General features: G+C 45.6%; 1 protein-coding gene across 1 annotated transcript in view; it reads left to right on the top strand.

Moving 5' to 3' along the window:
• Positions 1-20320, top strand: part of LOC145362282 (BTB/POZ domain-containing protein 7-like) — a 104063-nt gene that overhangs the window by 66667 nt on the left and 17076 nt on the right. The gene's annotated exons all lie outside the window — the stretch shown is intronic.

Genomic DNA, 20320 nt, shown 5'->3' with positions numbered 1-20320 from the left:
CACCATAGGAAGCATTCTTTCTGGTTGTATCACAGCTTGGTATGGCTCCTGCTCTGCCCAAGACTGCAAGGAACTACAAAAGGTCGTGAATGTAGCTCAATCCATCACACAAACCAGCCTCCCAGCCATTGACTCTGTCTACACTTCCCGCGGCCTTGGAAAACCAGCCAGCATAATCAAGGACCCCATGCACCCCGTGCATTCTCTCTTTCACCTTCTTCCTTTGGGAAAAAGACACGAAAGTCTGAGGCCACATACCAACCAACTCAAGAACAGCTTCTTCCCTGCTGCTGTCAGACTTTTGAATGGACTTAACTCACACTAAGTTAATCTTTCTACACCGTAGCTATGACTGTAACACTACATTCTACACTCTCTCCTTTCTTTCTCTGTGAACGGTATGCTTTGTATAGCGCGCAAGAAACAATACTTTTCACTGTGTTTATACATGTGACAATAATAAATAAGATCGAAAACCTTCTCTAGGTCCTATACTCTGAATTCCCTCCCTACACCTCTGCAGCAGTTGTTTTTTTATTCATTTACAGGATGTTGGTGTCACTGGTGAGGCCAGTATTTATTGCACCTCCCTAATTGCCCCTTGAGAAGGTGAGCTGCCTCCTTGAAACGCTGCAGTCCCTGTGGTGTAGGTACACCCACTGTGGTGTTAGGGAGGGCCTTCCAGAATTTTAACCAGTGACAATGAAGGAACAGTGATTTTTTTTTTCTCTCTCCAAGTCAGGATGGTGAGCGGCTTGGGGTGGGGGAGCTTCCAGGTGGTGGTGTTCCCATGTGTCTGTTGCCCTTGTCCTTCTAGATGGCAGTTGTTGTGGGTTTGGAAGGTGCTGTCTAAGCAACCTTGGTGCCTTTCTGCAGTGTAACAACGCCATTTCTACACATCAGTGTTGGATAAAGTGGATGTGATGCCACTCAAGTGGGCTGCTTTGTCATGGATGGTGTCGAGTTTCTCGGGTGTTGTTGGAGCTGCACCCATCCAGGCAAGTGGAGAGTATTCCACCACATTCCTGACCATTGCCTTGTAGATGGTGGACAGGCTTTGGGGAGTCAGGAAGTGAGTTACTTACTGTAAAATCCCCAGCTTTTGACTCTTCTAGCCATGGTGTTTATATGGCTCATCCAGTTCTTTCCAGTGGTAACCAATAGGCAATGAGATATTCAGCTACGGTAATGCCGCTGAAGGAGCAATTGTTAGATTCTCTTGTTGAAGGTGGTTATTGTGTGGCACAAATGTTACTTCCTACTTGTCAGCCCCAGCCTGGCTATTGTTTTAAACTTTGTGTCACAAATAGGCTTACATTAACATCGCAATGATTTGATTTATAATTGTCACATGTATTGGCACACAGTGGAAAGTATTGTTTCTTGCCTGCTATACAGACAAAACATACCGTTCATAGAGAAAGAAATGTGCAGGATGTAGTGTTACAGTCACAGCTAGGATGTAGAGAAAGATCAACTTAATGTAAGGTAGGGCCATTCAAAAGCCTGACAGCAGCAGGGAAGAAGCTGTTCTTGAGTCGGTTGGTATGTGACTTCAGACTTATGTATATTTTTTTCCCGGACAGAAGAAGGTGGAAGAGAGAATGTCTGGGGTGCGTGAGGTCCTTGATTATGCTGGTTGCTTTGCCGAGGCAGTAGGAAGTGTAGATGGAGTCAGTGAATGGGAGGCTGGTTTGTGTGATCAACTGGACTACGTTCATGACTTTCTTGCAGTGACTGTGAAAATCCTCTAAATCTTGCTCCATTTGGACATTGGTCTGCTTCATTATCTGAAGGGTCACAGGGTGGTGCTGAACAATCATCAGTGAACCTCCCCACATCTGATCACCTAATGGAAGGAAGGTCCTTCTCTGTCTGCCCCTCTCTCGCTCATGCTTGCTTTCTTTCTCGAATCACTACTTAAAACTTACCTCTTAAACAAAGCTTGTGTGTTTTAGCCTCACTTGTTTTTTGCTAAAGTCCCTGCCTGGGCTGTGCTTTGGTTGTTTTTTTTTTAACTAGGTTGAAGGCACTATATATAAATATTACTCGAAAGTTTAAACAAAGGAAATTATTTCTAGTAGAGTGTTAAAACTTCAGCTTCAAATATATATTTAAAAAATGACATGAAGGGATGGAAAATTACAGGAGCTTGCTAACGACTATATTATACCATGAAATTCAAGAAGAAGCTTCCACCATCAGCAGTGCGCGGACTGGGGTCAGGAAGAGGACAGCAGAACTTGGCAACAAAGAAAGAACCTGTCATTACCTCTCAGTGTCCCCTTTTCAGACAATTAAATACTTTATGAAATGTGCTTATTGTTATAATGTACCAGCCATGACAGCCAAACTCTACACAGCTCAACCCCATGAGCAACTTGGGATATTGGTCAGATAATCTGTCTAGCAATAACAAAAACAGAAAATGCTAGGGGTGGCACAGTGGTTAGCACTGCTGCTTCAGTGCCAGGGACCCAGGTTTGATTTCTGGCTTGGGTCACTGCCTGTGCGGAGTCTGCATGTTCTCCCCATGTCTGCATGGGTTTCCTCCAGTGCTCAGGTTTCCTCCCACAGGCTGAAAGACGTGCTGGTGGATGCATTGGTCATGCTAAATTCTCCCTCAGTGTATCTGAACAGACACCGAACTAGGGGAATTTCACAATAGCTCTGCAGTGTTAATGTGAGCCTTGTCACAAATAAACTTTACAATCTCAGCAGGTCTGACAGCATCTGTGGGGAGAGAATAGAGCCAATGTTTTGAAGGGTCATCCAGACACAAAACATTGGCTTTATTCTCTCCCCACAGATGCTATTCAGACTGGCTGAGATTTTCCAGCGCCTTCTGTTTCTGATATAGAAAGGATCCAGGTTTCTGTGTTGTAGGTGAAGTACTATAGAATAGACAGAGAGCCAGTGGAATAGAAGTTGTTTCTGTTAGTGCCGGTGAGTTTGGAAGCGAACAGGGATTCACAAAATCGAAAGGGAGTTCCAACTCTGAAAACCATGGCTAATTTTTCCTGGAAATCTAAGCGAACTTGATACCAATGACTCTGTGAGGCGGATTGAGTCTTCGTCTGCATTGAGTAACTGATCAATGGTTCCAGGAACTTGTGGCTTGGACAAGGCTCTAGAACAATATTATTTTTTCAAAACTTCAGCTACAACCAAGACAAATATTTTAGGACCATGTTTGTTTGTCCTTCCAGACAGTAGGGAATCGTGGAATCCTACAGTGCAGAAGGAGGCCACCTGGCCCATCAAGTCTGCACCAACCACACAACCCCACCCATCCCCACAACCCCATGAATTTATCCTAGCTAGCCTCCCTGACACTATAAGGGGCAATTTAGAATGGCCAATCCACCTAACCCACACACCTTTGGAGTGCGGGAAGAAACCGGAACACCTGGAGGAAACCCACTCAGACACAGAGAATGTACAAACTCCACACAGTAAGAAGCCTCATAACACAAGGTTAAAGTCCAACAGGTTTATTTGGCAGCACTAGCTTTCAGAGCTTCAAGCTCCTTCATCAGCTGAGTGAGAGTTCTGTTCACGGGCAGGGCATATAATGACACAAACTCAATTTACAAGATAGTGGTTGGAATGCGAGTCTTTACAGGTAATCAAGTCTTAAAAGTACAGACAATGTGAGTGGCGAGAGGGTCAAGCATAGATTAAAAAGATATATATTTTCTCCAGCTGGGACAGTTAGCGAGTTTTTGCAAGCCCAGGCAAGTCGTGGGAGTTGCAGGTAGTGTGACATGAACCCAAGATCTGGTTGAGGCCGTCCTCGTGTGCGGAACTTGGCTACCAGTCTCTGTTCAGCGACTCTGTGCTGTTGTGTGTCTTGAAGGCCACCTTGGAGAACGCTTACCTCAAGATCAAAGGCTGAATGCCTATAACTGCTGAAGTGTTCCCTGACTGGAAGGGAACATTCCTGCCTGATTGTTGAGTGGTGTTTGTTCATCCGTTGTCGTAGTGTCTGCATGGTCTCCCCAATGTACCATGCCTCATGGCACAGCCTCAAGATAAGGGGGGGGTGGGGGCAGTTTAGAACGGAGTTGAGGAGGAACTTCTTCACTCAAAGGGTGGTGAATCTCTGGAATTCTCTGCCCGTTGAAGTAGTAGAGGCTACCTTGCTAAATATATTTAAGACATGGGTAGATAGGTTTTTGGTAGGCAAGGGAATTAAGGGTTATGGGGAGAAAGCGGGAAAGTAGAACTGAGCCACTTCAGATTAGCCATGATCTTATTGAATGGCGGGGCAGGCTCGAAGGGCTAGATGGCCTACTCCTGCTCCTATTTCTTATGTTCTTATGTTCTCAGGATACCCTTTCCTGCGGTGTATCAGGTAGACAATGTTGGCCAAGTTGCAAGTGCATGTACTGTGTATCTGGTAGGTGGTGTTCTCACGTGAGATTCTAATGATTCTCACGTGAAACTCCAAACAGTGATGCAAGTCAGGAATCGAACCTGGGTCCCTGGTGCTGTGAGGCAGCAGAGCTAACCGCTGTGCCACCATGCCACCTGTGTACCCAATGACTGGTCTTCAATAAATCATTTAGCCAATCTCCTTTTCTCGTTAAATTAATCACTTTTTTTATACGCGGTGACAAGCGTATTAATCTTTTAAGATGTTTAAGCTGCCTTTGAGGGCTCAAAGGCTAACTGTCACATGAAACAAAACCTGAGTTTAGTTATTCTGAGCTTTGCTGACTGGTGGTGGCATTATAGATTTCTAGTTGCAGGTCGGTGGGGAACAACAGCATGATACAAGTGTTGAATTTCCTTGGCATACGTTTTTGACATTCGTGATTCTGTCAATCATTTGATTTCGCATGGCTCATGCCATCCGAGGGGACATCCAAGAAAATAATTAAAATGAAGAAGTGTTAGAAGCGGCTGGATAGTTGGAAGTAGAACTACTTTGGTCCATTTCAAAGTTGTTTGTATTCATTCATAGGGTACGGGCATTGCTGGGTGATATGGTAACATAATGGTTAGCACTGCCACGTCACAGCACCAGGGACCCGGGTTTGATTCCCAGCTTGGGTCACTGTCTTAGTTGTTCTGCACGTTCTCCCTGTGTCTGCATGGGTGCTCCAGTTTCCTCCCATAGTCTGAAAGATTGGTGGTTAGATGCTAAATTCTCCCTCTGTGTACCTGAACAGGCACTGGAGTGTGACGACTAGAGGATTTTCACAGTAACTTCATTGCAGTGTTAATGTGATAAATTAATAAACTTTTCTTAAATGAACATTTATTACCCATCCTTAATTGCCCTAGAGAAGGTGGTGGTGAGCTGTCTTCTTTGAGCGGCTGCAGTCCCTAAGGTGTAAATACACCCACACTGCTGTTAGGGAGGGAGCTCCAAAATCTTAACCCAGTGACAGTGATGGAACAGCGATCATAGAATAGAATTCCTATAGGGTAGAACGAGGCCATTCGGCCCATTGCGTTTGCACCGACGACAATCCCAATCAGGCCCTATTCCATTTGCTCTACTAATCCGCCTGACGCTAAGGGGCAATTAAGCATAGTCAGTCCACCTAACCAGCATGTTTTACGGACTGAGGGCGGAAACCCATGCAGATACGGACTTCCTCTGCACAGACATTGACCCAAGCTGGGAATTGAACTCGGGTCCCTGGTGTTCTGTGACAGCAGTGCTAACCACTGTGCCACCGTGCTGTCCAAGTCAGGGTGCTGTGTGTGTTCCTACTTTTATATTTGCATTGTAAATTCCTGTGTCAGCTTTGATCAGACTGCTACTGTGTTGGCATGTCATGCTGTAATTGCCCCCTCCTGCTATTAATACACTCAGGACTTTATAAAGGAAAAGGTTGACAGGAAATGAATTACACAAAAAACATTTTTAGCACAGAGATAGTGATGGGCTTGATTTAGATTAACAACTTACATTTAAATAATGCCTTTAACCTAGTAAACCATTCCAAAGCTCTTTAGGGGAGAATTATACTTTTAGTTCATTTTTATGGAATCTGGGCATCACTGGCTGGGCCAGCATTTATTGCCCATCCCTAATTGCCCTCCATTTCAGAGGGGCAGTTGAGAGTCAACCACGTTGCTGTGGACCTAGAGTCACGTATAGGCCAAACCAAGTAAAGACAGCAGATTTCCTTCCCTAAAGGGACATCAGTGAACCAGATGGGTTTTTCCGACGATCGACAATGGTTTCGTGGTCATCAGTTTTTTTTTATTGAATTGAAACTTTAGTGTCTGCTGTGGTGGGATTTGAACCCGGGTCCCCAGATCTTGCTCTGGGTCTCTGGATTACTAGTCCAGTGACAATACCACTAAGCCAGTGCCTCCCAAACTAAATTTGACACCAAGCAACATAAGGAATTATTAGCACCAAAAGTTTGGTCAAATTGATAGGTTTAGCAAGCATCATAGAGAAGGAGGAAGAGATCGAGTGTCACGGGGAAAATTCAGAGGTTAGGGTTTTGATCACTAATGACTCTGATGTCGACTGTGGAGTGATTCAAAACAGAGATGCAAAGAGGCCTGAAGTGGAATGGAACACCCACTCAGAAACATAGCAAATTTACAACACAGGAGGAGGCCATTCAGCCCGCCATATCTGTGCCAGACAAAAAAAAGCTGTCCAGCCTTTTCCTTTAGAACTCTGATCAGCAGGCTGTAGGTTTTGGCAAGTGCAAATCCACCTGTTCTTAAAAAAGATGAGGATTTATTCCTCTACCTGTCAGTTCTAGATCTCCACCAGCCTCTGGGTGGGAAAAAAACCTTCTCAACATCCCTCTTAATCCTTCTGCCAATTACTTTACATCTGTACCTCCCAGTTACTGATTTTTGCTAAAGGAAATAGCCCCTTTCTAATAACTAAGCTGCTCGTAATTTATATACCTCAATTAAATCTGCCCTCAGTCTCCTGGTCTCTACCAAGCTGGCACCAGTGCGTGGTGACTTCTTGCAAGCTATGCCCAGTGTACCTTCTAACTCTATCTTTTACTCTTCTATCCTTTAAAAACTTCCTTTAAAACTTCTTTTGCAGGCAGCACGGTGGTTAGCACTGCTGCTTCACAGCTTCAGGGACCTGGGTTCGATTCCCAGCTTGGATCACTGTCTGTGTGGAGTTTGCACATTATTGTCGTGTCTGCGTGGGTTTCCTTCAGGTGCTCTGGTTTCCTCCCACAATCCAAAGATGTGTGGGTTAGGTTGATTGGCCATGCTAAGATTGCCACTTAGTGTCCTGAAATGGGTAGGTTAGAGGGATTAGTGGGTAAATATGTAGGGATATGGGGGTGGGGCCTGGGTGGGGTTGTGGTCGGTGCAGACTCGATGGGCCAAATGGCCTCTTTCTGCACTGTAGGGTTTCTATGATTTCTATGAAAACACTGACCAAATAAACCTGTTGGACTTTAACCTGGTGTTGTGAGACTTCGTACCATGCCCACCCCAGTCCTGGCATCTCTGCATCATTTAAGACTTAACTTTTAAACTCTAACAATGCTTTAATTCAATCCCTTACAGGTTTGGCACTATGACTATAACACTACATTCTGCACTCTCTCTCATTTCCTTTTCTATGAACGGTATGCTTTGTCAGAATAGTGTGCAGGAATCAATACTTTTCACTGTATACCAATACATGTGACAAAAATAAATCAAATCACGATTTTATTCTAAACAAGGATTCGTGTTGAATCCTTGCGCATAATCTGTATCCAGCATGTGGTTATCAAAATCTTTCTCTTTCTCCTTCCTGGGACAGCAGAGTGGTTAGCACTGTTACCTCAGTGCCAGGGACCCAGGTTCAATTCCTGGCTTGGGTCACTGTCTGTGTGCAGTTGGCACATTTTTCCCATATCTGCGTGGGTTTCCTCTGGATGCTCCCAGTTTCCTCCCACAGTCCAAAGATGTGTGGGTTAGGTGGATTGGCTGTGCTAAAGTAGCCCTTGTATCAGGGGAACTAGCTAAGGTAAGCACTTGGGGCTATGGGGATAGGGTGTGATTGTGGTCAGTGCATACTCGATGGGCTGAATGGCTGCCTTCTGCACTGTAGGGATTCTGAGATAATGCATGTCACTTCCACTCCCCTAACCAGGGCTCTGACTCGAGCAGGAGATGTGGAGATGCCAGAGTTGGACTGGGGTAAACACAGTGAGAAGTCTCACAACACCAGGTTAAAGTCCAACAGGTTTATTTGGGAGCAAAAGCCACTAGCTTTTGGAGCGCTCCTCCTTCATCAGGTAAGTGATGAAATCATCAGGTATTCCATACTTGAAGGAGCAGTGCTCTGAAAGCTAGTGACTTTTACTCAAGCAGGAGAACAGATCATTGTCAAGAATGGCTCTGCTGATCATTCGTATAAATATAGGAAATAGAATCAGGAGTAAGCCATCCAGCCCTTCAATCCTGTTCTCTTATTATTTTGATCATGACTGATCATCAAATTCAATATGTTTAATACTTTGAGTGGTGGTGGTTTGAACATGAGCCTGAAGGCCACCTAACTGGGGCCATCGCTGTCCTGTTCGTATCTCTCCTCCTTCTCCCACCCCCACACTGACAAGATAGCTCTACTTCTTTCCCTCTCACAGTTGCTTAACAACATGGAGGCTTTGGAGGGGGTGCAGGAAAGGTTTACCAGGATGTTGCCTGATATGTAGGGTATTAGCTACGAGGATTGTTCTCCTTGGAAAGATGGCTGAGGGGACAACCTGAAAGAAATTTGAGGAGTGTGGATAGGGTGAACAGTTGGAAGCTTTTTCCCAGGGCAGAAATGACAATTACAAAAAGGCACAGGTTCAGGATAAGGGGGTTGGGGAGGTTCAGTGCAGATGTTTTATACATGGAGGGTGTTGGAGGCCTGGAATGCACTGCCAAGTGAGGCAATTACGTTAGTCACATTTAAGACTTATCTTGATAAGCATATGAACAAACGGGTAATAGAGGGATATGTGGTCACATAGATAAATGTGGTCAGTGCAGGCTTGGAGGGCCGAAGGGCCTGTTCCTGCGCTGTACAGTCCTTCGTTCAACCTTAATGGTGTTACTTAATCAGAAAGTGATGCTTGGTTTAACATGGGACATATGAATAAAAGAAATGCAAACAACATGGTTCAGGTTGCAACGTATTAACTCCCAACTCGGGGCTACACAAGCAAGCTGGCTCTGGTTCCCTTTTCCCAGGCGTCGTGCCTCCTCGTTACTCACAAATAAAAATAAACAATGGCTTCATATTTTAAAAAGGGCCTGACTAAAGTAAATTCTTGAAACTGAGATTTTAAAACCATTGAACTAAGATGTTGCTAAGACATGCACCCCCCACCTTTAAGTTTTTGATTGTTGCTGGGTTGTCACCTACCTGCCTGACAGTACTGTGTCCAGGGAACCTGTTTTCATATCTAAGCTTGGGCAACAAATGTCACTGTGCCATTCAACATGGCAGGGCATCTGGTCCACTATTGTCCTTTGGGGAGGTGATGGCCTAGTGGTATTATCGCTAGACTACTATTCCAGAAACTCAGCTAATGTTCTGGGGAGTCGGGTTTGAATCCCTCCATGGTGGATGGTGGCATTTGAATTTGATGTAAAATATCTGGAATTAAGAATCTACTGATCGTCGGAAAAACCGCCCTGGTTCACTAATGGTCTTTAGGGAAAGAAATCTGCCATCCTTACGTGGTCTGGCCTACATATGACTCCCCAGTCACAGAAATCTGGCTGACTCTCAGCTGCCCTTTGCAATGGCCAAGCGAGACACTCAAGTTCAAAGGCGACAAGGGATAGGCAATAAATGCTGGGCCCAGCCATCAACGGTCATGTCCCACAAATGAATTTTTAAAAATGCTGCCATCCCTACCCGGTCTGTCCTACATGTGATTTCAGATCCCCAGCAATGCAGTTGAGTCTCATCCGCCCAATGAAATGGGTGAGCGGGCCACTCCATTCCATGGCAGTTAGGGATGGGCAAGAAATGCTGGCCTTGCCAGCGACACCCACGTCCCACGAAAGAATATCCTTTTAAAAAAATTAAGGAATTGTTTAAGCAGCGAATTGGGAGACGAAGGCCGTGGAATCAGAATTGAAGCAGTTTACAGCAGGGGAGGAGGCCAGTCAGCCCACCGTGTCAGGGTTGGCTGACCAGTAACTTACTAGCCGACCCAAGGCCGTGTGCACCAAGGTGCAGAATGTTCTGTTTCAAGAAAGAAGTTGTTTCCAAGTTAACTCGTCACTCGTCTTGGCTGCACATCAACTTCTATTGTGCTAATCATGCATTTGCACAAGGTGATGCCGCTGAAACATGAAACATAAAACCTGCTTGGAATTCATCCTCACGGTTATTGATGAAAAGGCACTGCAGTACATTTGTTGCCCATCCCTAATCGTCCTTGAACCGAGTGTCTCGCTCGGCCATTTCAGAGGGCAGCTGAGAGTCAACCACGTTGCTGTGGCTCTAGAGTCGCACGTAGGCCAGAGTATGTAAGGACGGCAGATTTCCTTCCCTAAAGGACATAACTGAACTAGATGTGTTTTTCCGACAATCAGTAGGTTCTTAATTCCAGATCCCAAAAGACAAAAAAATGCTGGAAAATCTCAGCAGGTCTGGCAGCATCTGTAAGGAGAGAAAAGAGCTGGTGTTTTGAGTCTAGACAACCCTTTGTCAAAGCTGAGGGCGCCTGAGATGCTGCTTTGATGAAGGGTCGTCTGGACGCGAAACGTCAGCTCTTTTCTGTCCTTACAGATGCTGTCAGACCTGAGATTGTCCAGCATTTTTTTCTCTTCTGGTTTCAGATTCCGGCATCTGCAGTAATTTGCTTTTATCCTTAATTCCAGATTTTTTTTATTGAATGCAAATTCCACCGTCTGCTATGGCGGGATTCGAATCCGGATCCCCAGAACGTTGGCTGAGTTTCTGGATTTGGTATTGGCTTGTTGAGGTGTCCTAAGTATCTGGTGCATTAAACTTGCCATCTATTGCAGTCCTGGGTTATATAGCAGAACTGTGCATTTTAAAATGCTGATTTCTTCTTTAAAAGGGAATCTGGTGGAATTTTTAAACCTAATTTTGTAGCAGGCAGCAGTTGGTCAACCAGCTACAGGAATTCTCCCTGTTAAATGTGTAACCTAATCCTACTGATCAACTCAGGAGCCCTTACTTTTCTCTGCGTTTATTTCTCTCCTGCCAGGATGAGGAACTGCATCTAATCGTCTGAACGCTGGATGATTTTGATTTCATCTATTATTGTCACATGTGAACAGTGTATACAGTGAAAACTATTGTTTCTTGCGCGCTATACAGACAAAGCATACTGTTCATAGAGGAGGAGAGAGTGCAGAATTTAGTGTTACAGTCAATGTTAGGGTGTAGAGAAAGATCAACTTAGTGCGAGGTAGGCACATCCAAAAGTCTGGCAGCAGGGAAGAAGCTGTCCTTGAGTTGACTAGTACATGACCTCAGACTCTTATCTTTTTCCCAATGGAAGAAGGTGGAAGAGAGAATATCCAGGGTGCGTGGGGTCCCTAATTATGCTGGCTATTTTTCAGAGGCAGTGGGAAGTGTAGACAGAGTCAAAGGCTGGGAGGCTGGTTTGTGTGATGGATTGGGCTACATTCATAACCTTTTGTATTTCCTTGTGGTCTTGGGCAGAGCAGGAGCCATACCAAGCTGTGATACAACCAGAAAGAATGCTTTCTCTGGTGCATCTGTAAAAGTTGGTGAGAGTTGTAGCTAAAGTTAAAAGTTTATTTATTAGTCACAAGTCAGGCTTACATTAGCACTACAATGAAGTTACTATGGAATTCCCCCAGTTGCCACATACCAGCGCCTGTTCGGGTCAATGCACCTAACCAGCACGTTTTTTAGAATGTGGAAGGAAACTGGAGGAAACCCACACAGACATGGGAGGAATGTGCAAACTCCACACAGTCAGTGACCCAAGCTGGGAATTGAACCACGGTCCCTGGCACTGTGAAACAGTGGTGCTAACCACTGTGCTACCATGCCAAATTTCCTTAGACTTCTAAGATGTTATCTTTTCAATATCAGGCCACCTTGAAAGCCAAGCGAGACCAGCTTGGCATGTTCTGTGGTGGAGTATTTCTGGTGTGGAGATGCCGGCGTTGGACTGGGGTAAACAGTAAGAAGTCTCACAACACCAGGTAAAAGTCCAACCAATTTATTTAATAGTAGAGAGGCCAGAGCTCTCCACTCATCTGACGAAGGGGCAAACCCCGAAAGCTTGTGGGTTTACTTTCAAATAAATTGGTTTGTCTTTAACCTTTTGATGTGAGACTTCTTATGGAGTATTTCTGGCCCGGCCTCTGGGAACTACGGATCAGGTGGGACCAATGAGCGCATTGAGCAGAGAAGAGCATTTGCCTTATTTTCCATCAATGATGATGGACGGGACACTTTCCACTCCCTATTCAGCGTTCCCGTCTTTGCATTGCCCAGGCGGAGGAACATTCCTGGACCGAGAGCAGGGAAAATCTGAGGCATTTATGGGACCAAGTAAAGAGAAAATGTGCGCCAGTCTGCATGCCTAAATATATTATGAAACTAGAGTATCGCTCCTATGGGACTGGAATAAATCTGTGCTTAAAGACTTCAATACGACTTTATAGTGGTAAAATTCCCTTTTGAAGTGCAGTGAGCTGTTGTAGAAACGGTCCTGATTCTGGCTGTGAGATGAACACTGGCTCTCTCTGCCTGTCTGTTCTTGGGAGGGTAATGTCATTCGCACACCGACTGCATTGGTGGTTTTTCTTTGAACTAAAGACTGGCCAGACAATAACTTCAGCAGGGGAGTGAGGGGGAGGCCTCGTGGTATTATTGCCAGGCTATTAATCCAGAAACTCAGCTAATGTTCTGGGGAATTGGAGTTTGAATCCTGTCACGGCAGATGGAGGAATTTGAATTCAATAAGAAGTATCTTGATTTGATTTATTTTAATGCATGTATCAGTATACAGTGAAAAGAATTGTTTCCTGCACGCTACATAGACAAAACATACCGTATATAGAGAATGAAAGAAGAGGATGCAGAATATAGTATTAGTCATAGCTAGAGTGTAGAGAAAGACCAACTTAATAAGAGGTAGGTCTGTTCAAAAGTCTGACAGCAGCAGGGAAGAAGCCGTTCTTGAGTTGGTTGGTCCATGACCTCTCAGACTTTTGTATCTTTTTCCTGAAGGAAGAAAATGGAAGAGAGAATGCCCTAGGTGCGTGGGGCTCTTGATTATGCTGGCTGCTTTTCCAAAGCAGCAGGAAGTGTAGACAGAGTCAGTGGATGGAAGGCTGGTTTGTGTGATGGACTTAGCTTCATTCATGACCCTACTCTGCCCAAGACCGTAGTTTCTTGCGGTCTTGGGCACAGTAGAAGCCATACCAAGCTGTGACACATCCAGAAAGAATGCTATGGTGCATCTATAAAAGTTGACGAGAGTCATAGTGGACATGCCAAATTTCCTTTTGCTTTCTGAGAAAGTAGAGATGTTGGTGTAACACTAGTATCGGTGTGGGGGGACCAGGACAGGGTGTTGGTGATCTGGACACCTAAAAACTTGAAGCGCTCGACCATTTCCATTTTGTCCCCTTTGGGCAATAAATGCCCATTTCCCATGAATGAATAAAAAGAAAATTCACAAATGTCTGAAGAAATTTCTCCTGCGCTCAATCCTTAATAGCCAACCCCTAGTTCTGGACTCTCCAGCCAGGAGAAACATCCCCCCCACCACCTACCCTATCAAATCCCTTAAGAATTTTATATTTCAATGAGAGACAAGAGTGAATGGTGTTGGGGGTGATAATTCAGCACGATTGAGGCCTGGCTTACTAACAGAAAACAGAGTCGGGATAAGTTGGTTATTTTCAAGGTGGCAAACTTACTGGAGTACCACAGGGAATGGGTGCCGGGGTCACAACCATTAACATCTATATTACTGACTTGGATGAAGGGACCGATTGTGATGAAGTCAAATATGCTAATGATACAAAACAATAACGAAAAAGAGATGTCCGAGGCAGATTTTTTTACACAGCAGGTGGTGGATGCCTTGAACTCGTTGCCGGGGGGAGGTCGTGGAAGCAGATACAGTAATGACTTTTAAGGGCGTCTTGACAAATACATGAAGGATGGGAATAAAGGGATATGGTCCCCAGAAAGGTAGGAGATTTTAGTTCAGTTGGGCAGCGTGTTCGGTGCAGCTTGGAGGGCCGAAGGGTTTGTTCCTGTGCTGTAATTTTCTTTGCTCTTTGTTCTTTGATATGAGGATAGAGAGGAAAGCAGGTTGTGAGGATGATCCAGTGTCCATAAAAGGATATCAATAGGTGTGTATGGGCAGCATGGTGGCACAGTGGTTAGCACTGCTTCCTCACAGCTCCAGGAACCGGGTTTGATTCCCGGCTTGGGTCACTGTCTGTGTGGAGTTTGCATGTTCTCCTTGTGTCTGTGTGGGTTTCCTCCAGATGCTCCGGTTTCCTCCCACCATCTGAAAGATGGACTGGTTAGGTGCATTGACCCGAAACAGGGGCCAGAGTGTGGTGACTAAGGGAATTTCACCATAACTTCATTGCAGTGTTAATGTAAACCTTTATTGTGACTAAAAAATAAAGTTTACTTTTATTTTAAGTGAGTGGGCAAAGGTATATTGTGGGAAAATGAGAGGCAGGAAGAATAGAAAAACAGAACATTGTGTAAAGAGAAAGAGAGAAAGATACAGAATATTGCAATACAGAGGGATCTGGCTGTCCTTGTAGATGAGTCCCAAAAAGTCAGCATTCTGGCACAATAAGTAATTAAGAAGGTAAACAGAATGTGAGGGTCTGGAGTACAAAAGTAGGGAAATCTTTCTACAACTGTACAGGACACTGGCAAAATCACAGCCATGTTTAGTTCAGGTCACTTTACTTGAAGAAAGGAAGCAGTTTAGAAGATTCGCTAGACAGATTCTGGGTTTATACTCCAGTAGTTTTTCTATTTATTCTTGGGATGTGTGCATCACTGCCCTTGAACTGAGTGGTTTGCTAAGCCGTTTCAGAAGGCCTTTAAGAGTCAACTACGTTGCTGTGAGTCTGGAGTCACATGTAGACCAGATAAGGATGACTCATGAGTCAGATGGGTTTTTAAGACAATGATTTAATGGTCACCATTAGACTTTTAATCTCAGATTTTTTTTGTAGACTTCAAATTTCGCCATCTGTGGTGGAATTTGCACCTGGGTCTCCTGATCACTAGTCCAGTGACAATACAGCTACGCCGCTAACTCCCCCATTGAAGCATGCACGATGCTGAGAGGGTTTGACATGGTAGATTCTGAGAAGGTGTTTCCTTTCATGGCGCTAGGGCGCACTGTTTAATAATAAGGGATCCCCTATTTAAGATGGGGATGAGGAGATATTTCTCATCCTGTGGGTCATTAGTGTTTGGAATTCTTTTTCCCCAGTGAGCAGTGGAGGCTGACTCTTTGAATATGTTCCAGCTGTGAGAAATTTTTGATAGGGGTGGCACGGTGGCACTGGTTAGCACTGTTGCCTCACAACACCAGGGACCCTGGTTCAGTTCCCAGCTTGGGTCACTGTCTGTGTGGAGTCTGCACGTTCTCCCTGTGCCTGCATGGGTTTCCTCTGGGTGCTCCAATTTCCTCCCAGAGACCAAAGATGTGAGAGTTAGGTTGTTTGGCCATGCTAAATTGCCCCTTAGTGTCAGGGGGACTAGCTAGGGTAAATACATGGCTTTGTGGGGGAAGGGCCTGGGTGGGATTGTGTTCAGTGCAGACTCAATGGGCCAAATGGCTGCCTTCACAGTAGGATTCTATTCTATGGATCTAGAAGGGAGTATAGGGGCTCGAGGGGCAAGTGGGAAAATGGGGTTAGGGCCATCATCTTATTAAGTGGCGCTGCAGGATTGAGTGGCCTGCTCCTCATCTTGCATTCTTATGAAAATTCTCATTTTCCTAAATTCTAAGGACTGTCGGTCTATGCATCCTCTTCTCATAAGGCAGTTGGCTCAGGCCTGGTCTAGTGATTGCACTCCCTCTAGGGCAAGTATATCCTTCCTTCAGTAAGGAGACCCAAAGTGCACTCCAGGAGTGGCCATACCAAGAGCTCATACCAAGAACACAAAGATTTAAAAGGAATCTGAGGGGGAAACTTCACCACCCTCTCTCTGCGTGAAGGATATGGAGTGAGCTGCCAGAGAAAGTGGTTGAGGCAGGTTCAATAGCGATGTTTAAAATGTTTTTGGGTAAGTACATGGATGGGAAAGGGTTAGGGGGATATGGGCCAAGTGCAGGCAATTGGGACTAGCTGGGAGGGCATTGCGGTTGGCATGGACCGGGTGGGCCGAAAGGCCTGTTTCCATGCTGTATTGCTCTAGGACTCTATTTGCAGTTGGATGACTTCATCTTGTACTTCCAGTCTCTTGGTAATAAAGGCTTACCCACCATTTCTCTGTCCTAATTGCTTGCTGGACTGCCTCTTCATGTTGTGGTTTGAGGAGAAGGACCCCCCCTATTGATTGTATTACAAAAATGATATACGTACAGTGCATTCCAAATACTTCCAAAACAATTACATTAGAAAAAAGGTAATTCTCCAGGAACACAGTGCCAGAGCCAGAATGTCTGCAGCCTCCACAGTATTTATATAACTGCAATACTCTCTAACTGACCTCTATGCGAACTCATGTTTACTGCATTCTGAGTGTTCATTTCAGGCTGTATCTGCATTTTAAATGATATAAAGTTTCTGATCTTGTGAAAGAATACATCCTCTTATTCAGCATGACTAATGCCACAAGATGTGTCAGATGGACAGTATGTATATGTAAAAGATTTCCTGGTAATTGCATGTGAACCTTTTGTCTCAATGTGTAAAGATAACAAGAGCAGACCTGAACAAAAAGTACCTAACTATGAACCTCTTAACAGACTGACCCTTCAACATAGAGGCTAAGCCAAGGTTCATGCCTACAGAGTAAGATAGCAACTAAACTCTCAGTGAACTTGCTATTGGTGCCAAGTGTGGGTGTTACATGGCATAACACCTTCAACCTCATAGCGGCCATGTTTTCACAGAATCGTAGAACCCCGACAGCGCAGTATTTGGCCCATCGAGCCTGCACCAACAACAGTCCCATCCATCCCCTATTCCCGTAACCCCACATGTTTACCCTGCTAATCACCCTGACACTAAGGGACAATTGAGCATGGCCAATCCAACTAACCAGCACACTGGGTGGCACAGTGGTTAGCACTGCTACTTCACAGCATGAGGGTTCCCGGCTTGGGTCACCGTCTGTGTGGAGTTTGCACGTTCTCCCCCGTGTCTGTGTGGGTTTCCTCCAGGTGCTCCGGTTCCCTCCCACATTCTGAAAGATGTGCTGGTTAGATGCATTGACCAGGCACCAGAGTGTGGCGACTAGGGGAATTTCACAGTAACTTCATTGCACTGTTAATGTAGTCTTAATTGTGACTAATAAATAAACTTTACATCTTTGTAGGAAATTGGAGCACCCAGAGGAAACCCACGCAGACATGGAGAGAAAGTTTAAAGTGTATTTATTAGTGACAAATAGGCTTATGTTGACATTGCAGTGAAGTTACTGTGAAAATTCCCTAGCTGCCACATTCCAGTGCCAGTTTGGGTACACTGAGGGAGAATTTAGCATGGCCAACTTGGGAATTGAACCTGGGTCTCTGGCGCTGTGAGGCAGCGGTGCTAACCACTGTGCCACCGTGCCGCTCCCACGTCCACACAGTGACTCAAGGTTGGAATTGAACCCGGGTCCCTGGCGCTGTGAGAGCAACAGTGTTAACCACAGTGCCGCCTTCAGTTTCCCTCAGCCCAGACAACTGAAGGATTGGATGCCAGTGGTGGAGCAAAGAAAGTAATAAGCTGGAACAGGAGGAGGGCCGATACTGTGGGAGGATTGGTTGGAAAGGATTACGGAAACGGGAAGAGGGACAAAAACCAGCGAGGGAATCGAAAGTGACGACAGGAATTTGAATTGCCGGAGTGCGAGAGCCAGTAGTGGGGTCTTTGGTACAAGAGCTTTGGATCTCACCCCCCTCTCCCGCCAACAGCTGGGATGGCACACGCACCAACACCAAAGAGAATCCTAGATCTTTAAGCTCGTCTTCAGGCAACAGATCTAAAGTAAAAGTAAAGTTTATTTACTAATGTCACAAGTCAGCTTACGTAAACACTGCAATGAAGTTGCTGTGAAAATCCCCTAGTCGGCACATTCCGGCGCCGTTCAGGTACACTGAGGGAGAATTTAGCACAGCCAATGCACCCTAACCAGCACATCTTTCGGACTGTGGGAGCAAACCGGAAAACCCAGAGGAAACCCATGCAGACACAGGGAGAATGTGCGGGGTCTGCACAGACAGTGACTCGAGCCAGGAATCGAACCTGGGTCCCTGGCACTGAGACAGCACTGCCTCCCGCCCCAACCCCATATTCCCTTCACCTACTCATTGACTATTTAACGTTTTCAGCTTTCTCATTCATTTGGGGGATGCGAGCGTCCCTGGCTGGGATCAGCATCTATTGCTCGTCCCTAACTGCCCCTTGAGTAGGTGATGGTGAGACGCCATCTTGAAACGCTGCAGTCCATGTGGTTTAGGTACACCCACATTGCTGTTAGGGAGGGAGTTCCAGAATTTTGACCCAGCGACTGTGAAGGAGCGATTGATGTATATAAGTCAGGATGGGGAGTGACTTGGAGGGGAACTTATAGGCGGTGCTTCCCACATGTCTGCTGCCCTTTGTCCTTACATTTGGTAGAGCTTTTGGTTTTAGAAAGTGTTGTTGAAGGAAACTTGATGAGTTCCTGTTTATGTCCATCTATTACCTATTGCAAAATAGTCATTGGTGTCAAACAATGTTTTCTTAAGCTGCAAGTTCCCTAGCATCCATGTTTTTTTTCAACAGTAAATACTGATGAGAAATATTAATTTAGAATCTTGTCCATCTCTTGTGTATCTGCATATAGATGACCTTGTTGATCCTTAAGAGGCCCTACTTTCTTCTTTGTAACTCTTTTGCCCTTCATGTATTTGTAGAAGCTCTTTGGATTCTCCTTTGTCTTATCTGCCTAAGCAATCTCGTCCCCTTTTTGCCCTCCTGATCTCTCCCCTTAGTACTGCTGCCTCACAGCGCCAAGGACCCGGGTTTGATTCCCAGCTTGGGTCACTGTCTGTGTGGAGTCTGCATGTACACCTTGTGTCTGTGTGGGTTTTCTCTGGGTGCTCCGGTTTCCTCCCACAGTCCAAAGACATGCTGGTTAGGTGCATTGGCCATGCTAAATTCTGACTCAGTGTACCCGAACGGAGTGTGGCATGTGACGACTAGGGGATTTTCACTGTAACTTCATTGCAGTGTTAATGTAAGCCTTACTTGTGGCGCTAATAAGTTTTAAAAAAAACTTTATATAGGGCGGCACTATGGTTAACGCGGCTGCCTCACAACACCAGAGACCTGCATTTGATTCCAGCTTCGGGTCCCTGGCTGTGTGGAGTTTGCATATTTTCCCCGTGTCTGCGTGGTTTCCTTCGGGTGCTCTGGTTTTCTCCCACAGTCCAAAGATGTGCGGGTTAGATTGATTGGCCATGTTAAATTGCCCCTTAGGGTCTGGGGAATTAATGTGGGGTTATGGGGATAGGGCCTGGGTAGGATTGTGGTCAGTACAAAGTCGATGGGCTAAATGGCCGCCTCCTGCAGTGTAGGGATTCTGTGAGTTTGGTGGCTGGTTTAGTAGCTGAAGTCTTCCTGTCCCATCATACTCTCTCGCCGTCTGGCTTTTCTTCGTGCACTCGCAAACCAGCAGAGGTAAACCTAATTGGATTACCCTCTCACCTCGAGCCCAGTAGCATGTTATCCTTGTACGAGTGAGCTCTCTGATGGAGGTGCACTGCTCCACGTGATACTTGCCCACTGGAGGCCCCTGAGCTGTGTAGTGGCTGATCTCGATGGTACAGCTGGCTTCAGTGCTGTTGGATTAAGCGAGAGAGGAGGGAGATGCTAATGAGCAGTTCTGTCGCTGATCACTGAACCACATGGACTGGAGGCTGTGTTCCACTTATGAATTTTGGTTAGGGGATTGGCCACTTCAGGTGAGACTGAATGCTGCTTATTGGGCTCGAGTGCAGCAGAAACCAGTCCCATAAACTGGCAGCGTGGCTTCGGTTACTACCCGCTGAGGGATAGTAAACACTGAGGTGGATTCATGTGGGGAGGGGGGGTTCGTGTGTGTGTGTGTGTGTGTGTGTGTGTGTGTGTGTGTGTGTGTGTGTGTGAGAGAGAGAGTGTGTGTGTTGTA

Source organism: Carcharhinus amblyrhynchos, unplaced genomic scaffold, assembly GCF_965287045.1.
Source record: "Carcharhinus amblyrhynchos unplaced genomic scaffold, sCarAmb.v2.hapA scaffold_37, whole genome shotgun sequence".
NCBI lineage: Eukaryota > Metazoa > Chordata > Chondrichthyes > Carcharhiniformes > Carcharhinidae > Carcharhinus > Carcharhinus amblyrhynchos.
Note: the sequence above shows the minus strand (reverse complement) of the source record. Positions and strands in the feature narration are given on the sequence as shown.